This window comes from Pipistrellus kuhlii, unplaced genomic scaffold (genome assembly GCF_014108245.1).
Source record: "Pipistrellus kuhlii isolate mPipKuh1 unplaced genomic scaffold, mPipKuh1.p scaffold_m20_p_13, whole genome shotgun sequence".
Lineage (NCBI taxonomy): Eukaryota > Metazoa > Chordata > Mammalia > Chiroptera > Vespertilionidae > Pipistrellus > Pipistrellus kuhlii.
In genome coordinates, this window is record NW_023425438.1 from 39,998,473 (window position 1) to 40,023,260 (window position 24,788).

General features: G+C 39.0%; 1 pseudogene; it reads right to left on the bottom strand.

The window, feature by feature from the left end:
* Nucleotides 1-641: 641 nt before the first annotated feature.
* On the bottom strand, nucleotides 642-1,601 carry LOC118717780 (annotated as a pseudogene).
* Nucleotides 1,602-24,788: the final 23,187 nt, after the last annotated feature.

A 24,788-nucleotide genomic window follows, 5' to 3' on the forward strand; every position in this document is an offset into this window, starting at 1 on the left:
TTACAGGGTTGTGAGAGATTTGGTGATTTTTATAAGACACAGGTCCCTGGGGCATAGCATGCAATTTTCTCATGTAGTGTTTCATTTTTATACAAATTGGCACTTTTACTCTCTACCAGCAAAATGTGTACACTTTTTAATAATGTATTTTAAGAGGCCTGGATGGACTGCTTTTTGTGAACACACACTGTTATATATTAGCTTAAGATTGCTTGGGTGCTGGATAGTTTTACCACACATGTTGCCAATAATAACAAGGGAGAAAAAAACCTAGCGGAAGAGGTCATTTCATTTTTATTGATCGGCTGATATCTTAAGAATTTCATCAAGCAAAGTGACAACATACATAGCACCTGAGCTGAAAGCCTTAGCTGAGTGAACAAGAATGAATCAGTACAGTAAATAAGACATTGTTTTCCTTTTCTTGGCCTTGTTACATCAAGGTCATTGTTAAAAAACACAAGTTCTCCAGAGTACTGGTCCTTCAACCTGGCTCCACATTAGAAACACCTGGAGAGATTTTAAAAAACACAGACCTAGTGCATCAGAATGCCATTTGTGTGTGTGTGTGTGTGTGTGTGTGTGTGTGTGTGTGTTTGCTTTTCATTTAATGCATTCAGGAAATGAGCAAATAGACATCACTAAGAGCGGGTCTGTAAACCACGGTAGGCAGATCGACCAAAGACCTGGGAACTCTGGGAGTAGCCGCTGGCAATGCTTCCCACGCTGGTGAAACTGAGCCGGGTCTCCTCACCTTCCAAGAGTTTCCTGTGAGCTGCAATATCAATGTCCAAAGCCATCTTCACATTGATGAGGTCCTGGAATTCTTTTAAATATCGTGCCATTTCACTCTTTATAGTTCTCAGCTCATTTTCTAATTTGTTGGTTGTATCCTGCATAGCACTAACGTCTGTGTTCTGCTTATCCTCCAGCTCTTGCAGCTGCTTTCCCAGCACTTCTTTCATGCACCGGCTTGCTTCTATCTCCAGGGTCTTGGCCTTGAGCAGTCAGCGGCTCTCGGACACCTCCTCTTTGGTGGCGCACACTGCGTAGGTGTTCTGGGCAGTGTGCTTAGTCAGCAAGGTGAAGTGGCTCTTGCACCATTCTTCGGCATTCTGCAGGTTATTGGCAGCCAGCTTCTCTTACTGGGCGCGATGTCCTTGAGCATAGTGGAGAGCCTCATCATCTGCACGTTTGCGCGTCTCCATCTCCATCAGCCAGCCCTCTGCATCCTCATGGTTCAGCACCCCTTCCTGGTAGCTCTCCTGCAGGATGTTCCCAGCCACTTCAGAGCCCCTGTGCCTCCTAACTGCCCATTTCCATCTCCTCGCCAGGGACTGGGCACAGTGGGGCGGGCACAGGCATCCCATTTTTATTAAAATGTTCAACCCCGGCCTGCTGCACCAGTGTCTGCAGGCAGCCTTGGGGCAGATAGTGATCTTGGAGACCCTGGCCACCCCCACCTGCCCTGTCCCAATCACTGCCTGGACCCCGTGGGCAGTGTCAGGTGCTGCCTGCTGGAACTGCCCATCCCAATCTCCACCTGGACTCCACGGGGGTGTCAGGCACTGCCTGTTGGGCTGCCTAGTTCCAATTGCCATCTGGACCCCACAGACAGCATCAGGTGCTGTCCATGCCAGTTGTCCAGTTCCGATTGCTGCCTGCTTGAACTAACCAGTCCCAATCACCACCTGGACCCCAGGATGATGTCAGGCGCTGTCCATGCCACCTGCCGGTCCTGATCGCTGCCTGGACTCCACAGGGGGGGTCAGGCACTGCCTGCCCCACCTGCATATGCAAATTTACCCACCATCTTTGTTGGGTTTATTTGCATATCACTCCTGATTGGTTGTTGGCATAGCGGAAGTATGGTCAATTAGCATCTTTCTCTTTTACTAGTGTAGATGGGCTGAAGTCAGTGGAGAAATAACCAGGAATCAGTTTTATTTTTCTCTCACCTCCGCCTTCAGATAGTCTCTGATAAATTTCCCTTCTCAACTGTTGGGCAGAACCTCTAGTAGAAATCTCAGTCACTAGTATGGACATAAAAAGTCCAGTTCACATCCAGTTTAAACATTCTTCTCAGCTTGACTCTATCTGTCACCTTAGGAATTAGAGGTGGTGGTGATGGTGGGGGGCAGGCCTGGAGGAAAGTTTGTTTGGTTTTATTCTTATTAGTTATTTCTCCTTCTACCTTCTCTAAGGTAGGGCATGAGGGAGCATTGAGGAGATAAATGGTGATGAAAACAACAACAACAAAGATGAAGAATGGCTGTCCTCAAGGGAATAACTTCCCAAACCACAGGGCCACAAAGTAGGTGAGCAGTCAGGTCTCTTGGGTCCTGATCCAGCACTTTCGTTTCTGAACCTGCCACTCACCACATCACTTATGCTTCTTCTTGGTTACTTTGTTCTATAAATCTTTCTTTTCCTAGTCTCCCTAACCTTTTCTTCTATGTGTTGTCTCTTTGGCCTTTCCAGTTCCTTCCATAAGGGGGACCTGACTGACGGAGGTTGTTTTAGAATTTAGAGGAACTCCTGGAGACATCAGACATACACCTGTTAAACCAAGGCCCAGCAGGGCTTCACCACTCAAACATTTCCTCTCTTTGTCTGGTACCAACTTTGGTTACCCTGAAATAATACTTCCTCCCATCCTGGAGATAGAGGAAGAGGGAGAGGGAGGGAAGGAGGAAAAAAGAGAGAAAATCAATGAATGAATGTGAGTCAAAAAAATAAAAATAAAATAAAACAAATGATGCTATTACATTTGGATAGCCATAGGGTAGAAGAGGAGAGAGAGAGAGAGAGAGAGAGAGAGAGAGAGAGGGAGAGAGAGAGAGAAGTAACTTTAGGTAAATTGGCAAATAGTGTAATGTTTCAGCTATTTATTATATAGCTAGAGGCCCAATGCATAAAATTCGTGCACTGTGGGGGGCGGGTGTCCCTAAGCCCAGATTATGAGAAGGCACAGGACATGTCAAGGGACCCCCTCAGTGGCCAGGGAGGGATGCTGGAGGTTGGCTAGCTGGGGAGGGACCTTAGGAGGGCTCCAGGGCGTGTCCAGTTCATATTGTTCAGTCTGGATAGGCCGGACCTCAGCAGCAAGCTAACCTACTGGTTGGATCATCTGCCCCTTGGTGGCCAGTGCATGTCATAGCGAGCAGTTGAGTGGCCTTAGCATATCATTAGCATATTGCCCTTTGATTGATTCAATGGCCTACCAGATGACTGGATATTAGCACATTAGGCTTTTATTAAATAGAATTTAAAAAGCATGAAGAAAAGTACACCACTTTATGTACCAACTACCCAGCTTAAAAAATATATCAATTCCAGTATAGACCCACAAATCCTTATTTGAAACCTAAGTTGTGTTTTAGGTTTCAGAATAGTTCAAATTTTGGAAAGGCTAATGCTGTGTACAGTCCATGTATTACATAACACTTCTAGTGAGGCCTGGGGCCATACCTTTAGTTAAATACATTCATATTTCTACAACCTAAATGTTTGGCTATTTAGCATAAGTGAGGTCAAATTCTCTTGATCTTCCTAATGAGTTTTGGAATTTCACAATGACAGCCAGGGCAGTGGATCTACATAATGAATGCACCACCCTCGGAATCCCCTTCTGATTACCATTGCCTTTGCTGCTACCAGAAATATCTCCTCTCCAGAATTAGTTTAGAATTCTCAGGCATTTTTTTTTTTTTTTTTTTTTTTACAACTTGGCTATATATCTTTGTCTCCTATATATTGTTTTGTGTTTTACTCATTTGAGAGGCAAATTTTCACATGACAAGTATTGTTGGAATCTGGAAATGGCTTTTCTTTATCAGATCCAGTGCCCAATGCAGGCTCCTTAGTTTGTTTTGATTTCTTTTTCCCCCCAGTTTTATTGAAATATAATTGATATAACATTGTATTGGTTTTAGGTGTACAGCATAATACAATAATTTGATCTATGTATATATTGTGAAATGATTACCACACTGAATTTAGTTAACACCTATTACCTCACAGTTAAAGTGTTTTTCCTTGTGATGAAAACTTTTAAGGTTTACTCTCTTAGCAACTTTCAAATATACAACACAGTATTATTAGCTATAGTCACCATGCTGTACATGCATCCCTATGAATTATATTATATATCAGTGGAAGTTTGTATCTTTTGATCACCTTTAATCATTTCCCCCACTCTAGTCCCTCACCTCTCGTAGCAATCTGTTTCTGTGAGTTTGATTTTTTTCTCTGTCTGATTTATTTCACTTAGCATAGTGTCCTCAAGGTTTTTTAGTTTTGTGGGGAATTCTTCAGCTAACGCCCTCAGGGAACTTCACCAGGAATTCTTCTCTTTCAAGGTCAATGCCTTCTCTGACCTCATTCACCACACCTCCTTACCCCTGTTCTGCAGTTTTCTACCTACATAATGTGGTTTTCTTAATTATAATGATTTCCAGGGATTAAAATGGCAACATTCTTATCCAGCCAGGACTGGAAGTGGCTTATTTATAGAGTCTGATAAGTCAGCTGTTTCCTGTTTGGATGGTCAAAAAGAGAATACTTGGCTAAAATTAAAATTATTCAGGTAATATTTAAAACCCATCTTTTCCTCAGAATTATTATATCATATTTATTGAGGTATAATTTATACACAATGAAATTTATCTTTTAAAAATGTATAGTTCTATGAATCAGCAAATGAATATCATGTCAACACAACCATCATCAAGAAATAGAGATGTTCATTTTCTTAAAAAGTTTCTTCATGTCCCTGAATAGTTAATCCCTTCCCACACTCCCAGGGTCTGCCAAATAATGATTTTACTCTGTCCCTATAGTTCTCATTTTCTAGAACAACATGTGAAGGGAAGTATACACTATATAGTCTTGTGTCTGTCTTCTTTCACTTACCATGAAGTTTTTGAGATTCATCCATGTTGATGATGTATCACAGTTGTTTTTTTTTTTGTTGTTTTTTTTTGGAGGTGTGTGTGCTGAGAAGTGGTTTTGTACTAGTATATTCATCCATTTACCAATTGATGGACTTTTGGAGCAATTATGAATAGAAATTCTATAAATACTGTGATCACAAAGAAAGTCTTAAAATATTTCCAAATTATAAATTAGAAAATCTACATTTTCTGATCATAACATAGTAAAATTACAAGTAATTAATGAAGTGTCAACTAAAGAATTTTAACACTTTTGAAATTTAAAACAAAAACAAAAAATTTCATAAACACCTCTCTGGTCAAAGGAAAAAATCAAACTTTATTTGCAGACTATTTAGAAATAAAGGACTCAAATAACACATGTAACCTTATATGGTTTTATTATTAAACTAGAGGCCTGGTGCATGGATTTGTGCACTGGTATGGTCCCTCGGCCTGGCCTGCATCATCTCCATCATCTCGCAATATCGGACTGCCAGTTTTGGCCCAACCCCTGCAGGCCCGATCCCTGTACCAGGTCTCTAGTGTGCATATAAGATCTTTGTTTATCCTCTTCCTGACCTCTTCCCTCCCCCCTCCCCTCTGAGATTCATCAGTCTGTTCCATGTTTCTATGCCTGTGTGTTGAGTGTCTGCTGCCTGGTAGTTAGTGTGAATTAAATGGTTGCTTAATCTTCTATATATAGACTAGAGGGCCAATGCATGAAAATTCATGCACTGGAGGGGTGGGTCCCTCAGCCCAGCCTGCCCCCACTCCCTGTCACAGTTTGGGAGCCCTCAGGGGCAGGAGGTGACCTGGCAATCAGGGAAAGGCGACCCCCCCCCCCCCCATAACACCTCTGCTGTTGCTACTGCTGGCAGCACAAGCGTTGGCCAGCCCTGATTACTTGAGCCTCTGGTGGCCCTAGGTGGCTGGGAAGCCACCATCTGAGACTTGTCTGCACCTCAGACGTCAGCTAAGCAGCTACCATCTGAGGCTTGCCTGCACCTCAGGCTGGCTCTGGGTGGCTGGGAGGCTGAGAGGACTGGGGGACTCCTGAGACAGGCATGCAGAGCAGCCAGCCTCACCCAGGTGGGGCTAAGGGGCTGGGTGCCGTCATCTTTGAGGGCATGACAGTCAATTAGCATATTCTCTCCTTATTGGCTGTAGACACTTCCATCTTTGTGATGGTGTGAGGGCCAATTAACATATTCCCTTTTTATTAGATAGAATAAGATAAAATGAAAATGAAAAAAACAGGCATTTTATTAAAGAAGTTATAAAAATGGTGATAAAATATAGTAGCCTTAAAATTATAGGAAAATAAATTGATTTAAGCTAGCTATACCTACAAAATAATAAAAAGGCAAAAATAAACATTTATATATATTTAATATAAGACTTAGTTATTTAAAACATTCAATAAAAATATAGTCTTCTGATAGTTAATTAATAATGGCAGATAAATGTACACTGGGAATATAAAACGAGTATAATATTCAAGAAGAGTGAAATTTCAAAAACTGTAACACAGGGCTATAAGGTTCAAAATCATTGAAGAAATAGAAAACTTTCTAGGCAAATATTAATGCACAAAATTGAAGCAAAAGCATAAAATTTAAATTTGTAAATGGCATAGAGTGAAAAAATTGTCAGTATATGTAGCCCCCATAAAGTCATTGGTCTAGTGACATAATGGACAATTTTTGGCAAATAGTCAATGAAAAGTTATTTAAGTATGTTTCAGGAGATTTCAGGTTAAAATAAGTAGTTCAACACAACCATTTGTATCTTTCCTTTTTCCAATTCCAACACAAGATATTAAGGAAAAATAATAAAAATAAAGAAGATAGAAAACCTATGAGGATGAAGAGAATTGGAGAAAAGACAGTAGCAGAATAGAAATATTGTGTTTACAAGGTGGAACATGGCTACAGAGAGTAAACTGGCCATAGCAGAGGGAAGTTGAAATATTAATAGTTGGAAAAAGAGGATAATGAAGAGGTGCACAGTGATTCGCCCAGCAAAACTCAAGAAAGGCTCAGAGTCCTGCAAGACGTAGAAGATTTAGCAAAGGACTTGTATGCATGCATATTAACCTAACCAGTGGTTATGGACAACAAGGGGGTGAAGGCATACTCAGCGAGGGGTTTGGGATGGGAATGGGGGAATAAGGACAATTATGTGATATCATAATCAATAAAGAAATTAAAAAGAAGATTTAGTGCTGAATACTTACTGATTGGCTGAAAGCCCATAGAACTGCAATTTTCAATCTTTTCAATTTCATGCCATACATAAACTAATTACTAACATTCTGAGGAGAGCAAAAAAACTATATTTTTTGCCAATCTGACAGATAAATAGGTATAATTTTGATTCATGCACACCAGACAGTTATTGTGTTGGCTGTTGTCATTTTTTTTTTTATTTGACAATCTTAGGGGAAAGAGGTCTGTGCTCCTGACTAAATAGTCAGGTATAGCATATTTTAAAAATTCTTGCAGTACATCAGTGTCGCAAGGCAGGCTGGTTGAAAATTGCTGCCAAAGATTAATTAGAGTGGTTTCACATAATAGCCACTCTAATTACCTGATTACTACCTTAAGACAATATATCTTGTTCTAAGGAGAAATAGAACCAGATACCCTCATACTCAAGAACACTGCAAACGGTGAAGAATGGAAGATAGATGTTAAACTAACAGCAAAACAGGTGTGCATTGGTGAGTTCTGCCACCTCCCTTTCCTCTGCTCCTGATCTTTCCCTCTCAACCTCGGTCTCCAGAATGTACACAACAAGGGTCAAAGCTGTCCTTGTTCCTCATGCAGGAGAATGGGAGATTATCCTGTGGAGACACTGAACAGCCCCCAAGAAAAAGCCTGAGAGTCTCTCAAAAGATCTGGAACATTACCTCGTTGCATTATAGTGGCCACCACTCAATAAGCCTGCCCCATGCCCACTGAGCTTTCAGTCAACTTTTTATTGACTCATTCATAGGTGAAGAGATAGCCAAGTAATACCAGATATTTGAGGAGTGATTTTAATATTAAAGATAGAGAACAAAATAAGACAAAATAAAAAATCAATTACCGTATTTTCTGGGGTATAAGACGACCCCCCTAATTTTACAGTTAAAACATAGGTTTAGGCCTATATTCGCTGTATAAGACTACCCCCCACTTCCGAGGCAACACCAGTTCTTTTTTTAATTAAATTTTTAATGAATGACATTTTTTGAACATACCGTAATATACCGCACATTGATACGATAAATGGAAGGTCTCTTCACAAATGGCAATGCCATGAACTTGACCGAGAAACAAGAAATCCAAAAGAGAACATTAACAATGATGGCATCATCTGGAAAGAAAATTACATGAAGAACTTGCAGAAAACGCTTGTTTGTGACTGACTGGGATGATAAGAGGTTTTTCTAGGCAGAGGAGCGTTGTGAGCTTAAAATCCTTCAAAATCCTCATCATAAGTTCATCAATGACCTCTTGTGGTACATTTGTAAGATATATTTGGCGTATAAAACAACCCCCGATTTTTGGTTGACTTTTTTTCAGTTCAAAAGTTGTCCTATACGCCGGAAAATACGGTAGGGAAAATTAAAAGCAAATCAGGGAGCACAAGAAAACTATGCTGCTCTATCAAAATATAAAATAGTTCTTAGCATGTGCAGAGAGAGAGGATAAAAAGTTATGTGGTAAAACACTGCATTCACGAGCAAATGGAAAGATGTTATCTAAAAAGGACCATTAGAACATAGGGAAGTCTTAGAAATTTCAAAGGAAGCAACCACATCAATTTAAATGAATGTTTGAAAGATAAAATGAAGAACTACCTTAGAAATTAGAATTATAAAGAATTTTACAAAAAAGTTAAAAAGATAACATTTGTCAATCAATGCCTAAAGTCCAACATCCCAATAATAGACAGTTTAAGAAGAGACAGCTGAGAAAACAGAGAAGAAATAATATGAGGAAAAATCCCAGCAGTGAAGCTTTCAAGTCTTCAGACAGTAAGGTTCCTTGTGTCCAATTCAATGAATGAAAAAAGCTCACCCTATGGCCCTGCCACTGGGACACTATGTATGTATGTATGTATGTATGTATGTATGTATGTATGTATTTATTACATCTATCTTTATTGTTGAAAGTATTACATACAGATGTCCTTCCCCCATTGAATCCCTCCACCTCATCCCTGCCCCCAGGCCTTTCCAACAGTAAAGAGCAAAATCTTAGGCTTCTTCTGAAAAGAAAAAAGTCATCTATGAATAAACAGTTCATTAGATGATCCTGGAATTCTAAAAAAAATTACCTAGATGCTAGAAAACTGTTGAACAACATGTCAATATTTGAGTGAAAAGTATTTTTAGTCACTAATTGTATATACCTAGACAACCTACTAATCCCATAGTATAATGTGAGGGTACTGAAAAAGTTTCTCTTTCATGTACTCTTTTTCAGAAGCCATTGAATTTTACTTTAGCAAAATTATGGAGAAAAGCAAGAGGGAGGAAGACACAAGATAAGAAATAGGGCTTTAATCAGAGAGGCTTATTAAAATCCTCAGATGACAACTGTGCACCCTTTTGGTTTGGCTAAGTAGATAGAGCATCAGCCCACAGACTAAAGGTCCTGGGTTTGCTTCCAGTCAAGATGAGGCATGGGAAAACGCTTCACAAACATTTGGTTAAACTGCAAAATGTTTGCACCTGGCTATAAAGTAAGTCCGGTTCTTGGGCTAAAGAAATTCCAAGCCTCTAGGGAGAGGAAGCTGGGCGTTGCTCTGTGATGTCATTACCCGGTGCCCACAGCTACTGTTTCCAGGCTGGGCTGGGCTTCGCACCATGGGTCCCGGCAGCATTGGCTGTGATTTGGTGGGGTGTAGGTCTGGGGTGGTGGCGGGGCCTGTGCCCCACTGGGGGAAGCTGATGTTGTTTGTCGGTGCCAGGTCCGTGGTACCATTTATTTTTGAATGGACAATGTGTGTCATGGCTGCTCCTATGTTGAACATATGCCCCCTGGTGGTCAGTGAATATCATAGCTATTGGTTGGAAGGACGGACACTTAGCCATATACAGTATATATATATATATGTATTCGAGGCCCGATGCATGAAATTTATGCAAGGGGCTCAGACCTTGCAGCCCTGGCTTTGTCTGGAAGGTCATTCAGCTGTTTGGTCTAATTAGCATATTAGCTTTTTATTATATACGATGATATGTTCATCTATCTGAAAAACACATGAAAATACATTGAAAAGCTATTAGAATTTCAAATAGAGTTTAAAAAGATGACTTGATATAAAATAAATATACCAAAGCTAATAACTTTTTACATCAATAAAAACAAACTCAAAATTATAATGTGAAATATCTCCTAATTATAATAACAAAATTAAAAAATGCTTAAAATAAACTTAAACATGGAGGAATTATTTATTTTATTTTTTAAAAAATATATTGTTTTCAGAGATGAAGGGAGAGGGAGGGAGAGATAGAAACTTCAATGATGAGAAAATCCATCCTTGACCTTCTGGTTCATAGACTCAACTACTGAGCAACCATGGACAATCCATAGAGGAATTATTTAAAGAGACCTACAAACTTTTTCTGGAGGATCAAGTCTGGTTGTATATGGCAACAAAAGAAATAACAGTGACTTAAAACAGGAATTTGCAAACTTTTTGGCTTCAGTACTTATTTTCCAGATGTCACCTGAGTATTCTAGAATAAAGGTGAAGCATATTGTCTTACTTTTCTAGGGCTATTGTAACAAATTACCATAAACTAGCCACTCAAAGACTCAGCTATTTTTTGTCTCACAGTTCTGGAGGCTTGAGGTCCCAAGTCAGGATTTCTGTAGGGCTCACTTCCTTGGAAGGCTGCAGGGGAGATTTTGTTACTTGTCTCTTAGCTTCTTTGGCTGTTGATGTTATTTGACTTGTGTCCTCATCCTTCCAATCTCTGCCATTGTGGTCACATTTTCTTGTTTCTCAGTGTGTCACTCTCATAAGCGCACTTGTGATAGTATTTAGAGTCTAGCTAGACTATTGAAGGTAATATCCTCAACTCAGGATTCTTAATCTAATTATATCTGCAAAGATCATTTTTCCAAGTAAGTAACATTTACAAATTTGGAATTGGGACTTCATGTCTTTGGGTGGTGACTACACAAATGTACTAACAATAAATCAGGAATTACATAAAATTTTAAAGAAACTATAGTATATCCAGAACATACTGCAACTCAGATACTCATAAATATGTGTACCTACATATCTCAATATAGATACACATTTTTGCTTTGTACTTTCTTCATCTAGCTGAATGCTTGAATTCATATAGAGAAAAATAATGTTAAAATTTTATACTATTCTAATATATACATTTTATGTGGTCAAAATTAGGATAGCAATGATACATATTTTTGGAGGGGAGCCCATCATATGGAAACTTTGCAAAATTTAAAAATAATTTTGTCTAAAAAAACTTAAACAAATGTAAATGGCTAAAGCAATTTGAAAAGATGATTAGAGAATACTTTCTCTACTGGATGTTAAAATATATCCTAAAATCAAAATAATTAACAAAATATTATACTAGTACAGGAATGGATGGTTCAATTTTAATAGAACCAAATAGGAAATCCAGAAACATTATATATACGTACACACACAATAGCTCTACACCTATATTCACATATATGTTAGTTTCCTATCATTGCTCTAACAAACTATCAGAACTACCAAACAAATTTGGTGGCTTAAAGCATTACAAATTTACAGATCTGGAGGCCACTACTTTGAGATAGGTCAGGAGGGTTATATTTCTTCTAGAGTTTCTAGGAGAGAATCAGTTTCCCTGCCCTTTCCAGCTTATGCAGACCATCTGAATTTCTTCACTCCAGGTTCCTGTCTCCATCTTTATAGCCAACAGCATACTGTCCTCGAATCTCTCTTTCTCCGACCTCTGCTTCCAGTACATCCCCTTCTCTAACTCTGCTTTTGCCATCACTTCACCTTCTCTGACTCTAGTGATCCTTCCTCCCCTTTATAAGTATCTTTGGGATTATAGTGTCCCTTCTAGATTGCCATGATTAGTTGTACGCATCAATTTGGTGAGGTTATAGTGCCTAGTTAATCAATCAAACACTAATCTAGGTATTGCTCTGAAGGCATTTTGTACCTATGATTAAAGTCCATAATTAGTTGACCTAAGTAAAGGAGATTATTTTAGATAAGCTGATGGGCCAGATTCAGTCAGTTGAAAGACCTTCAAAGCAGAACTGAGACCAAATACCTCATGATTTCATTTACATATGGAATCTAAAGAACAAAATAAACATACAAAATTGAAACAGACTTGAAGTTATAAACAACTGACAGATTGCTACCATATGGGGATGGGTGAAAATATGAAGGGATTAAGAAGTACTAATTGGTAGTTATAAAATAATCATGGGCATGTAAAGTACAGCATAGGGAATACAGTCAATATTATAATAACTATATTTGGTGCCAGGTGGGTATTTGAATTATTTGGGGAAAAACTCTGTAAAGTATGTGTCTGTCTAAGTGCTATGCTGGACACCTGAAACTAATAAAATTAACATTGAATGCAAACTATAATTAAAACATAAAATTTGAAAAAAAAATGGTGCTTTCTCAGTGAGACCTTTCTTTTCCTATTCAAGTTTTCTCATTTTTACTTCACTTCCTTACCTTTTTCATTGTTTTTTCTTATTGGCATTGAATGTATATATATATTTCATTCATTTATCTTATTTATAGTCCCATTTATCTTATTTATATCTTATTTATAGACTATAAATAAGAGGTTTCTCTGGAACCTCAAGAACTGGTGATTTTAATCATTTTCCCCCTGGTTTACTTACTTATAGTATCTCTAGCACCAAGAATAAACAAAATATTTGTTCAATGAATAAATGAATGGATTGAAAAATCACAATATTTTACTTATAAGTATGAAATATTGGAATATACTTACATGTTTCATAGTAAAATATTAATTAATTAAATTATAGTGCATTTCTGTAGTGGACTGTTTGTGCCAGTAAAAAATCATAGCTTAAAAATATTCCTTTATAGGAAATGGCACATGAATAGAGGAATTTACAAAGCAGTATGTATCTGCTATTGTTTGAATAAAGATGTGAACAAGCAAATATGCATAGTGATAATTGTGGTTATCACTGGTTATGAGATTATAGCTAAATTATATTTCCTTTTTTGTGTGTGTGTGTGTGTGTGTCTGAATATTCCATTTTGACTCCCAGGTACAGGTAGGATTTGTCTAATAAAAAGAAAAAAAAATTGAGTATTGCTATCCTTTGTGGTTAAATCTAGAGTTTTCTATTTATTTTTGCGTCATTTTGGATATGATTTTTTTATCCTTTGGGCCATGATTTTAATGGAAAAAATGTAGTTTTTAAAACTATGTTGTTATCTATGGGTTTGTCATAGATGGCCTTTCTTATTTTAAAACATGTTCCTTCTACACTCACTTTGTGAAGAGTTTTTATCATAAAATAATGTTTAATTTTGTTAAATGCTTTTTTTGTCTCTATTGTGATGATCATATGATTTTTAGCCTTCATTTTTTTAATTTAATTTTATTTTTAATATGCTTTTATTGATTTTTTTTTTTAGATAGAGAGGGAGAGGAAGAGGGAAACATTGATGAGAGAGAAACATTGATCTGCTGCCTCCTACACGCCCCCTACTGGCAGTTCAGCCTGCAATCCGGGCATGTGCCCTCATCCAAGAATCAGGTTCTCTAAATGAAATGAGTTCCAGGACTTTGAGGAACTCATTTTGAAAAGCACTGAGACAGAAGGTCTCAGTTGCGGTGGCAGAGACAGCTGGCTCTGCTTTGGGTTCCCCTTCCATAATGTAGTGTTCTTGCTCAGGCACGGCCCTCAGCCATGGTCTTCTCTTCTCAGCTCCTTGCACATCTAGGTAGGGTTCAGGGCAATGCTTTATAGGGTGAGCCAGATGAGTATAACTACCAGGCCTGGTCTATAACTAACACCTCTCCCCTGGCGACACATCACATTCTTTTCTCCCATCTGTGGTCAGATGTTGATGCCACGGGTGCCTTTAGGAGCCATGCATTGATGATGGAAGATGTCAGCGTGGGCCTCTGAATGCAACACAGGTACTCCTAAGTGCTGCCTTTGGCCTAATGATTTCTGTTATATGTGGAATTTGGGGATTTCTCTATTATATCAGCTAAACCTTTCTTAACCTTCTTTAACACTACATGGTTTTATGTTTATTCATAAGTAGTGGTAGAATTTAAGCAAAAAATATATTTATATTATTCAGGTGTATCTTTCCTCATGGAATATAATTTACAAAGTAGAAATTTAGTAATACACTGAGTGGCCAGATTATTATGATCTCTGAATGCATAATAATCTGGTCACTCAGTGTGTGTGTGTGTGTGTATGTGTGTGTGTGTATGAATTTGTGCATGGGTGGGTGGATGGGTGGAGTCCGGCCAGCCTGGTCAGGGAGAGGGAACATGGGCAGTTGGCTGGCCTGCCTGCTGGTTGAGAGAACAATTTGCATATTAGCCTTTTATTATATAGGATACATTGGGTGGCCAGATTATTATGCATCCAGAGATCATAATAACCTGGCCATTCAGTGTACATGTCCAGACATTATTCAAAATATTCATCAAAATATTCAACTTAAGTGTTTTAATATAGAGCCATCTTGATTTTTCTTTGAATGGGTATCTCAATACAAGTTTTTTATTCTCTCTAGATCAATATTTGGTTATGACTTTAATTACCTACCAAGCTGCATTGCTATGCTCCTGAGAAGAAAGACAGCATCTGTCAGTAAGTCCAGGGAACGTGTGAAGTCCAAGACCTTCCCTGATAGAAGCATGGGTTGAGGGCAAATTAAACTTCGTGTGCCTGTCCTTTCATTTTTTAAAGCCCATCGGTCTCGAAAGAGTCCCTCTTTGACCATCTATTATCCTCAAAGTTGTGTTTGTTTTACCTGGATCTTTCAGCAAGGTGTAAGATCCAAACATGCAAGGTATAGCGGGGAGGGCAGAGAGGTGCCCAGGAAGGAAAGAGAAGCTGGCTTGCTTGTTTCCACTCTTGAGTACTTGTTCTGCTCCAAAATACATCCCTGCCAGGCAGAGTACAGATGCAAAAGACAATTCTTTTTGATGTTCCTAGGTAACAGAGGTGGTTGGGGCTTCTGAGCGAGTGGTAGGACATGCATATAAGCTTCCTATAATCTCTTGTATCAGGTCTCAGTGCCCACATTCTCCCCATCTCTGCCTTCCCCGGTGGCTGCCCAGCTGCCTGAGTCTTGAAGCCACTTGATTTTGGCAGGAGTGTGGGACTCCCCGTCAACCCACCGCCCTCCCAAGAAATAAAAACAATGCTGCCGCGCTAGGGCCGCCACCAGTTCACACCCAAGGAAGCTCGGGTCTGTGATGTCGCATTCATTTCTGAACACCGGCATTGTACTTGGAAACTCCCAAACAAAATGCACAGCGAAACACTGGATGAATAACAATGACACCAGAAGCATTTATTTCTGTGCAGAGCAGTTTCAGTTAGATTTTCTTTTTTTTTTTTTTTTTAAAGACCACTTTGCCAAAAGTGGCTTAGGTTTCAAAACACGTTTCACCCTTAGTCAAATAGAAAGGTCACTCTGAACAAAGGGGGGATTGTGTGTTGTTGGTGATCACAGATGAGGCTGGAAAGGCAGCGTCTTTCAAACAAAATGAGGTACTAAGCGGAAGATGAGGGTGGCGGAATTCTATAGAGCAGAGCTCAGCAGCCAGGGAACTGGCATTTTTACCCCTGACATAGACACAATAACCCACAGAGAAAAAGCCTATAGATGATAGTGACCCAAGTGCTGTATAAACAGATTTTCCGACAGGCAGTTGGAGCCTCTTGCTATCTTTCATTTCTCCCACTCCCTGCTACTTGATCCTTTGTCAGATTCAATACAGCCCTTCAAGGGCACTGGAAGCAGACGAAAGAGAAAAATGTCTGGGAAGGGAAGAGGGGAGAGGCAGAAAACAATCTCCTTTCCCAGCCTTTGTTAAAGGATAAAAGCGCACAATGTGTAAAAATCATTTACTCTCTCTCCAGCAGCGCCAACATGTTTGACACTAGTTTGCTGAGAGCTTATAGGAAAACTGTGTTGACATTTTTATTCACATAAGGGTTTTAAATTAGATGAGGCTTCTTTGAGATGCTCTGTTGGATATGATCTGAATAGTCAAGCTTGGAGGGAAAATATGGCACGCAGCCACATCTTAAATGTTCATAAGAGTTCCAAAATGGAAAGAAAAGATGAAATGGTAAGGATAAAAATATTTGCTTACTCCTAGACAGAAACATAATGCATAATTTCCTATGTCAAATAGAAAATCAAAAGGTACACTTTGGAAAGGACATATAAATCGTCCAACTTTCCCCCCTATCTTTAGGTAAGTAGGATCTGGTTATAATAATCAAAACACAGCAGGATTCTAGAGATTCTGTCCTTCTGCAGATGATATATTCCGAAATATTATTTTATCACGGGAAGCACACACATATCTATATATATATATTAAAAGCTAAGCAACCATCCGACGATTTGACTGACCAGCTGACCAGTACATATGACGCCCACTGGCAATTTAAAAATAAACATTGACTCGTGCATGCACGATACATATAAAGCTATTGCTGGTGTCAATTGCATGCATGTGTTTCAATCTGTCATTGTCAATCATGAATTTGGTTGTTTCTGTTGACATTCTGAAGCTGAAAGAAAGTGTTGTCGATAGAATATGTCTGAAGACCAACTATTGGCACAACCTGACACTTCTATTATAGAGAAAAGGTGAATAATGATATTAAAATATTTCTTCTAGTTAATTTCCTTTCAATGTGCATGAATCTGTGCACTGGAGCACTAGTGTTTTTAATAATCATATACATATATGTGTTTCAGTGAATTAGAAAATACAGATAAAAGAAAAATACAAACATATCTAGCCAAACTTCTTAGAGATAAGTATGGTTCTATATTTTTAATGATATTCTATGCACATATATATATGCGTAATTCATATATACAAATTCCATAAAATTAAAATAATTATTATATTTATACTTTTGAGAACTATTCAATTAAAAATTAATCTTCTTATTAGTGTTGTTTGTCTTCCTTCAAGAAGCTTTCTTCTCCCTATCTTCTTCCCAAGAATATATTTGCACACATGAGAAAGCTGACAGAGCCTCACAGTTTAGAGAGGAGCTTTGAGACAGTTTACTCACTTGTGGGCGTACCATCACTGTGATGGTTTGCACTGGTCCTTGTTAGTCTAGCACCAGCACCTGTCAAGAAAGTGCAGCTTGTCCCTCCTGATCCATTCTCTCTCTCTCTCTCTCTCTCTCTCTCTCTCTCTCTCTCTCTCTCTCTCTCATCTTCATTTATCTTTCTCCATTCTCTCACTATCAGCTGCCCTTTCTTTCTGCCCATTGTACACCCCAGAGACATATAAGAACATCTCTCCTCAGGTTTCATAATTGTTTGTAATGTTATAAACTTATATAGCAATGACCCCAGAAAGAATTCTAAACCCGAATTTAGCTAAATTTTGCCTCCAGGGAAAAGTGCATTGTCTAGACTCTGAGTTATCTGATCGTGATTCTATAAAAGCTACTTTACAACTCTGCAAATGGAGGATAACTGATAGCAAGGTAAATTAATTCTTGTCTATGTACATGTAAATTCTGTTCTGTCTATTAACACTGTCTCAGATGAGCATCCTTTTTATATGCTAAATCTTCACTATCTCTTTTCTTTAATTCATTCATCTTTACAGCCCTTTCCAATGGGAAATCCAGTTTTGCCTACATTTATACATTCATGTCAATATTCTAGATCTATATTTTTCTGTTCTTTGGGCTCCCTTTTGAACCAGTTTTAACATCTACCTGATTTCTTTATTAATTATGAGTGAAATACATTTTTAACTTGTGTTATTTTATGTCTATTTGAGAATTACGATTTTCCTTTCATTGAAAATTGTCCTTTAGCATCCCTCTTGTGTGTGCCAGTGCCCTTAGCCCTTCTCCCCTGTCATCTCAGAACTGAGTCCCTGGCACAGTGAGCAACTGCACCTATGGGAATTCCAGACAACTAAAATTGTCATGCAGAGGGGATGTGTAAAGGGATATTATCCTGTCTCAGAAGGACTGTGGAGATTCAGTGGGGAAGAATTTCTACCAGAGTTGAGGTTATCATTGACTTTGGAGAGCAAGATGCAGAATTGAAACCCTTGGCTTATTTTAATAGACTTTATTCTTCAGTGGGGAGGGGTTTTAGCTCAGGCATCTCCACATGTGCTACTGTGGCATGTGAATTAGTTTGAGCTGAATGCAAATGAGACCCTGTGATTGTAAAAGAAACCTCTCTTTCTTAAAGAGTTTAAATTGGGAGCCTTGCACATAAGAGTTATTACCACAAATAAGTTTTTTTTTTTATATTTTTTAAATTGATTTTTACACAGAGAGGAATTGAGAGGGATAGAGAGTTAGAAACGTCGATGAGAGAGAAACATCAACCAGCTGCCTCTTGCACCCCCCAATGGGGATGTGCCTGCAACCAAGGTACGTGCCCTTGACCGGAATCGAACCCGGGACCTTTCAATCCGCGGCCGACGCTCTATCCACTGAGCCAAACCGGTTTCGGCACAAATAAGTTTTTTATGAATATCCATGTGGCAGGGCAAACTTCTAATTACTAAAAATTTTCTTGTTTTCATTTTGTGAACAACCCTCCTCCCTTCCAAAGCCCCAGGAACCTTACCATATTCCTTGGCTCAGGATGTCATATGACCCCCATTTTATCTTTCTGCCTCTTAACTTGCAATGTATGTGAAGTCTCTGATTCTCTCATGTATGTGGGGTTTCCATACATAACTATGTAATTAAATTCGGTCACCTTTTTCTGTTAATGTTGACGTAATATTTACACTAGCTAAAAGAACCTACAAGGGTAAACTTTTTCCCCTCCCCCACAGTAGCTGACTGAATTTGTAGTGGGTAAGGTCTATGAGTCAGGCCTCAAAATAAATATATTTTCCAACTACAGGTAAGTGTCAGAAATCTTGTTGCAATGACAGCATGATGGATTGGTGTAATGCAACAGAATGGGTACACTGATTTCTCCACCCTGGGATTAGCTGATCTCCTCAAGACATTTTACCTCTTCTATAGCAATAAAACACATAATAAAATAGCTAATGTTTTATTGCCCGAAGGAAGTTGATCCTAATTTATATCTAGCAGCATATCAAGATAGCTTCTAAGATGGAAGAAATCTCTGGCATTTACTGACCCACAGCTGTTGACATGCAGGCCGCAGAGAAAAACTTAATCCTTTCTAATCAATTTAGAAAAACAGCCCTACTGCATTCTTCAGAGAGAAAAAAAATTTAAAATCTATCTACTGTCAGACACTCATATTTTATTGCAGGAGGTTATTTGCTACACAAAGTGCTGAAAATAGTGGGGTACCAGTGGATGTGCTCTGTGATGGGTTGAAGTTTCAGAAGATCCAAGAATAAATCACAATACATATTATGCAAAATATAGTGGTCACTACTTCTGGAATCATCATCAAGCCATTAGAAACCTAAACATTGGCAACACAGACATTTATGGGACAGAATTACAAATTTCATGACTTTTTTTTTTTACCACCCAAATACTGAAAATAAACAGTGGTTTGATTGTGGTTATATCCCTGTAAATCTGAGAGAGAATTTAGGTATGATTTAAAATGATATAGGTTAGAAATGTAGTTTGACAGATTGTGTGTAGGGAATATTTTGGGATGACAATTATCCCCCTGGACCTAGCAGAACAGAAGCTGAGAAAAAACTGAAATGAGTTGTCAGAAGACTACCAGACTGCTGGGTAGCTGTTGTGTATCCCCCAAAAGATATGTGGATGTCCTAATCCCCCGTCCCTCTGAACATGACCTGATTGAAACATAGGATCTTTGAAGATATACTTAATTTAAGATGAGGTCATAGTAAATTAGAGGGGCCTTCATCTAATGACTGCTGTCCTTATAAGATATGAAAATTTGGATACACAGACTCACAAAGAATGTACCATTCGAAGATATCAAGTGGACAGACACATGATTGAGAGGTAGAAATTGGACAAGCCAAGGAATGCAAACAATAGCCACCAACCACCAGAAACCAGGAGACATAACAAAGAATCATCCCTCGGAGACTTGAGAAAAACCATGGTCTTGGTGAGCCCTTGATTTTGGACTTCCAGCCTTCAGAACTGGAAGAAAAAACAAATTTCTGTTTGCTTAAGCCATCCAGTCTGTGGTATCTTGTTAAGGGAGCCCTAGGAAACGAGTCCATTGGTATTGCTAGTTCTGTGACATGCAAATAATGTGAATACTTTCCAAGAAGTGAATCAGGCTTTTTCACTGGGCAACTGTATCTGGGACATTAACATTGCTGGAAATAACCTAAAGTTTTTATTCTCATTTTGGACATGAAAAGTCTTTTTTTGCAATATGTGGGAAGAGGAAATACAGTAAATCTAGGCAGAGATAAGGAAGGTGACTTTTTCAGTCAATGCAGTGATTTGCCATTCATGTGTCCTACCCTGGGTGGAAACTAATATCGTGTCCTAAGCAAAAAGGAAATGACACCACTGTGAGGGTGGCTTGTGGGGTCCAAGTAATCTTTCTGTATTTTTCTTTCTTTGTCCTGATGGCATTATCTGCTTTAACATATGCTAAATTCTCCTTGCAGTCATGTTTTTCAAATTCACTGTTTTCCATAGTGGTGCTATATTTCCCATAGAAATTCTGTTCCATAGGAAGATGCTGACTCTGATGGATATCCATTTTTCAACTGCTAAATATTCACCAGTTTCTATTCTCCTCCATTTGTTCACCATTGCTGAAGAAAGTATTTTTGTCTCATATTGGTAATTGAGACACGGTTGTGTCAGAGTAGGGCTGATTTCATATTAAATTATCTTGGTCCATAAGAAGGAAGAATGGGCAAGCTTTCTGAAGATTCAAGTCCAAGTCCACATTTGTTTCCTCAAATCTTCCAAGGCCCTATCTTCAAATGAATACACAGATTTCCTAATATTTGATCACAATTCAACTTTTTGTTTATTATGTTGTATATTTGTGGGTCCTTCCAATCTGATACCACATACCTTCCTCCCACACTCATGTGGTTAAGTCATGTACTAAAGTCCTCATGAATGTGGTGATTCATGGAATTGGAGCAGCTATGTACTCTGCCATATGTTGCCGTTCATCATACTTTTAGATGGACACCTAGCATATTCATTAATTTACTCATAAACAGTCTGTCTATGCTATATCAATTTTTAAATTCAGTGTGTGTCTTCTACCACATACATTTGTACAGAAGCCTAGTGAAACACATGGAGGTACAGAATTGTTATTTTTTGAGAGTTAGCTCCACTTGAAATGACCATACTGCCTGTCTCTTCATTTCTCTACTGTGATTATAAGCCTCTATAGGATTTAGAGTCAGCATTATCCTAATTTTCCATTTCTTTCTCCTTTCTGAGAAGGTGCAATCTGACTTGCTACAGACATTTAGCCAATTTCTCTTTACATTAAAGCCCATCAAATTATAAACACATTAAATTATCAAATCTATTTTTGCCTTCAGAAAGGACTGATGTGGTTTACAGATGAGAATTAATGTACAAATAAATCTTAGAGTACATCTTGAATAGGGGTATTGTCAGACAATTATCAATCAATTTTAAATAAACATTGCAAATCTTCCCAGCAGAATCTGGGACAGACTGAGTTGTGTGGCTCTAGGACAAGGGCCATTTTCCTCCTCAAGCACCCAAGCAGTACAGAGCCCTCCCTTCACATAGCCAAATCTTAGTCTATTTGGGCCTGATGAGCTATATTGACCTCACCCTAACCACTCCCTGAGACCTTACTCCATCACAAAAGTGTGTGAGCACCCAGGGGGTAGCAGCTAGATTTGGTATACCTTGGGACATTTACTGAGTGGCCTCAGACCCAGCACTGACACTGGGTTTGGTCATTAAAAAATATATTATTGATTCCAGAGAAGAAGGGAGAGGGAAAGAGATAGAAATATCAATGATGAGAGAGAATCATTGATTGGCTGCCTCTTGTACGCTCCCCACAGGGGATCGAGCCTGCCACCTGGGCATATGCCCTGGACTAGAATTGAACCTGGGACCCTTCAGTCTGCAGGCCAACACTCTATTCACTGAGCCAGCTCAGCTAGGGCTGGTTAGAACCTTTATCAATCTGTTGAATATCACTTACCTCTATCTGATGACTCGCTATAAACCTACCTCACACAACTTGAATACTGTCAGAGGCTCAATCAGTAACTGAGCTTAACAGACTGCTGGCAGGCAGGGGCAGGCAGAGGCAGATCATGGGGTGTCTGAGGACTTTTGCTGACCTGTCACCAGGCCCAGGGCTGGTAACAGCTGGCCTTAGTGCACAGCTTTGTCCTTCCCATGCACACCCGTGCCCAGCAGAGGAAGCCACAAACTGTAGATCACTTTGTAGCTCCAAGCAGGTTGCCCAGGGCTAGTCACAGGAAGCATCTGACATTGACCTGCATGATGGCCAATGTCAGAAGCTCAGAAACAACACACACAGTGGCCAGCCTCGGACTACACAAGAGCAGGAAACAGTAAGCTCCACAAGAGGCATATCCAAAGGGAGACCTCAGCAGGCACCAGACCCCACTGAGGCAAATTTGGCATCATTTGGTCAGCACCTGCACAGCAGTTCACACAGCACAACCAGAACTGAGCCTCTTCTGCCAGTGTGAGTCAGTGGTTGAGCATCAACCTATGAACCAGGAGGTTGATTCCTACTTAGGTCACATACCCAGTTTGCAGACTCAATCTGACATGCAGGATAAAGCCAATCCATGATTCTCTCATCAGTGATGTTTCTATCTCTCTCTCCCTCTCCCTTCCTCTCTGAAATCAATAAAAAACATATTAAAGGGGAAAAAATAATTGAGACTCCCAGTCAGCCAGCCTGAAGGTTGATCCCATGCATGAATAGGCAAATAGCAATCAAGACTCAATTACAACAGGAGGGCCCACATCACTCACACAGGAGATATTTCTGAAGCATCCAGTGCAGGTGCCACTGGATCACACCTATTACATAACTCCATCCTATCAAGACTGGGAGTCATAGCAGATCTACGGAATACAGAGACACACACATGAAGAGGCAGCTAAAAAGGGGAGACAAAGAAACGTCCTTCATACAGAATAAGAGAAATCTCCAGAAAAAAAAGCGCTAAATGAAATGGAAGCAACTTATCAGGTATAGAGTTCAGAAAAATGGTCAAAAGGATGTTGGAGGAACTTGAGAGAACTACAAGGAACTTCGTGAGAACCACGACTGCATGAAAAAGGACATGGAAACCATAAAAAGAAAGAACCAGTCAGAAATAAATAATGTAATATCTGAAGTGAAGAATACACAAGGAAGAGTAAATAGTAGGTTAGATGAAGCGAAAGATCAAACCTGTGATTTAGAAGACAAGGTAGATAAAAACCCCCAACCAGTGCAGCAAAGAGGGAAAATAGATAAAAAAGAAAAAAAAAAGAAAAAAAAAAGAAAAAGAAAGAAAAGAGGATTGTTGCCAAAACCGGTTTGGCTCAGTGGATAGAGTGTCATTGTGAGGACTGAAAGGTCCCAGGTTCGATTCCGGTCAAGGGCATCTACAAGGAGGCAGCTGGTCGATGTTTCTCTCTCATAGATGTTTCTAGCTCTCTATCCCTCTCTCTTCCTCTCTGTGGAAAATCAATAAAATATATTTATTGTAAAAAAAGAGGATTGTTTAAGAGATCTTTGGGACAGTGTGAAGTGTAACATCTGCATCAGAGGGAAATGAACAAAAAACTCTAACAAACAAGATAGAAATAGACTCATAGATAGAAAAGAGACTGATAGCTGTTGGATGGGATGCAGGGTTATGGGGCTGGTTGAAAAAGGGGAAGGAATTGAGCAAAAAAGGAAAAAAAAACATACCAAAAACTTATAGACACAGGCATCAGTATGGTGATTACCTGAGGAAAAGGGGAGGTGGGTAGAGGTAGAAGAGGGTAGAAGTCGGGATAAATGGTGATGGAAGGAGATTTGATTTGTGGTCGTGAACACACAATATAATATACAGATGATGTGTTATAGACTTGTACACCTGAAACCTACACAATTTTCTTAACCAATGTCACCCCAATAAATTCAATTAAAAAAAAAAGAACAAAATGTATGTAACCAAACTTTGGTTAATTTTCACTCCTTTCCTAGGCCTCTGGATTTTGATCCACCCTCCAGTGTATCAAACAAACAAACAAACAAACAAACAAACTAACAAACAAAACTTGCAAGTGTCTCAGGATTGATTCACTCGGTGTTAATGTAGCATCCAGCAAACATAACAGCATAGACGAAACAAGGAGGCAGCTGGTTGATGATTCTCTCTCATTAATGTTTCTAACTCTCTATCCCTTTCTCTTCCTCTCTGTGAAAAATCAATAATATATATATATTTTTAAAAACAACAACAACAAAAAAAAAAACATAACAGCATAAAACAGCAGTTCATAAAGTTGAAAACACACACACACAAACAGTCTTTCCCCAAAGATCACAGTACGTTTCCAAGGACACAAAGAACCCTGTGATATAACCTACAGCAGTGGTTCCTAGCCTTTCTAATGCTGCAAC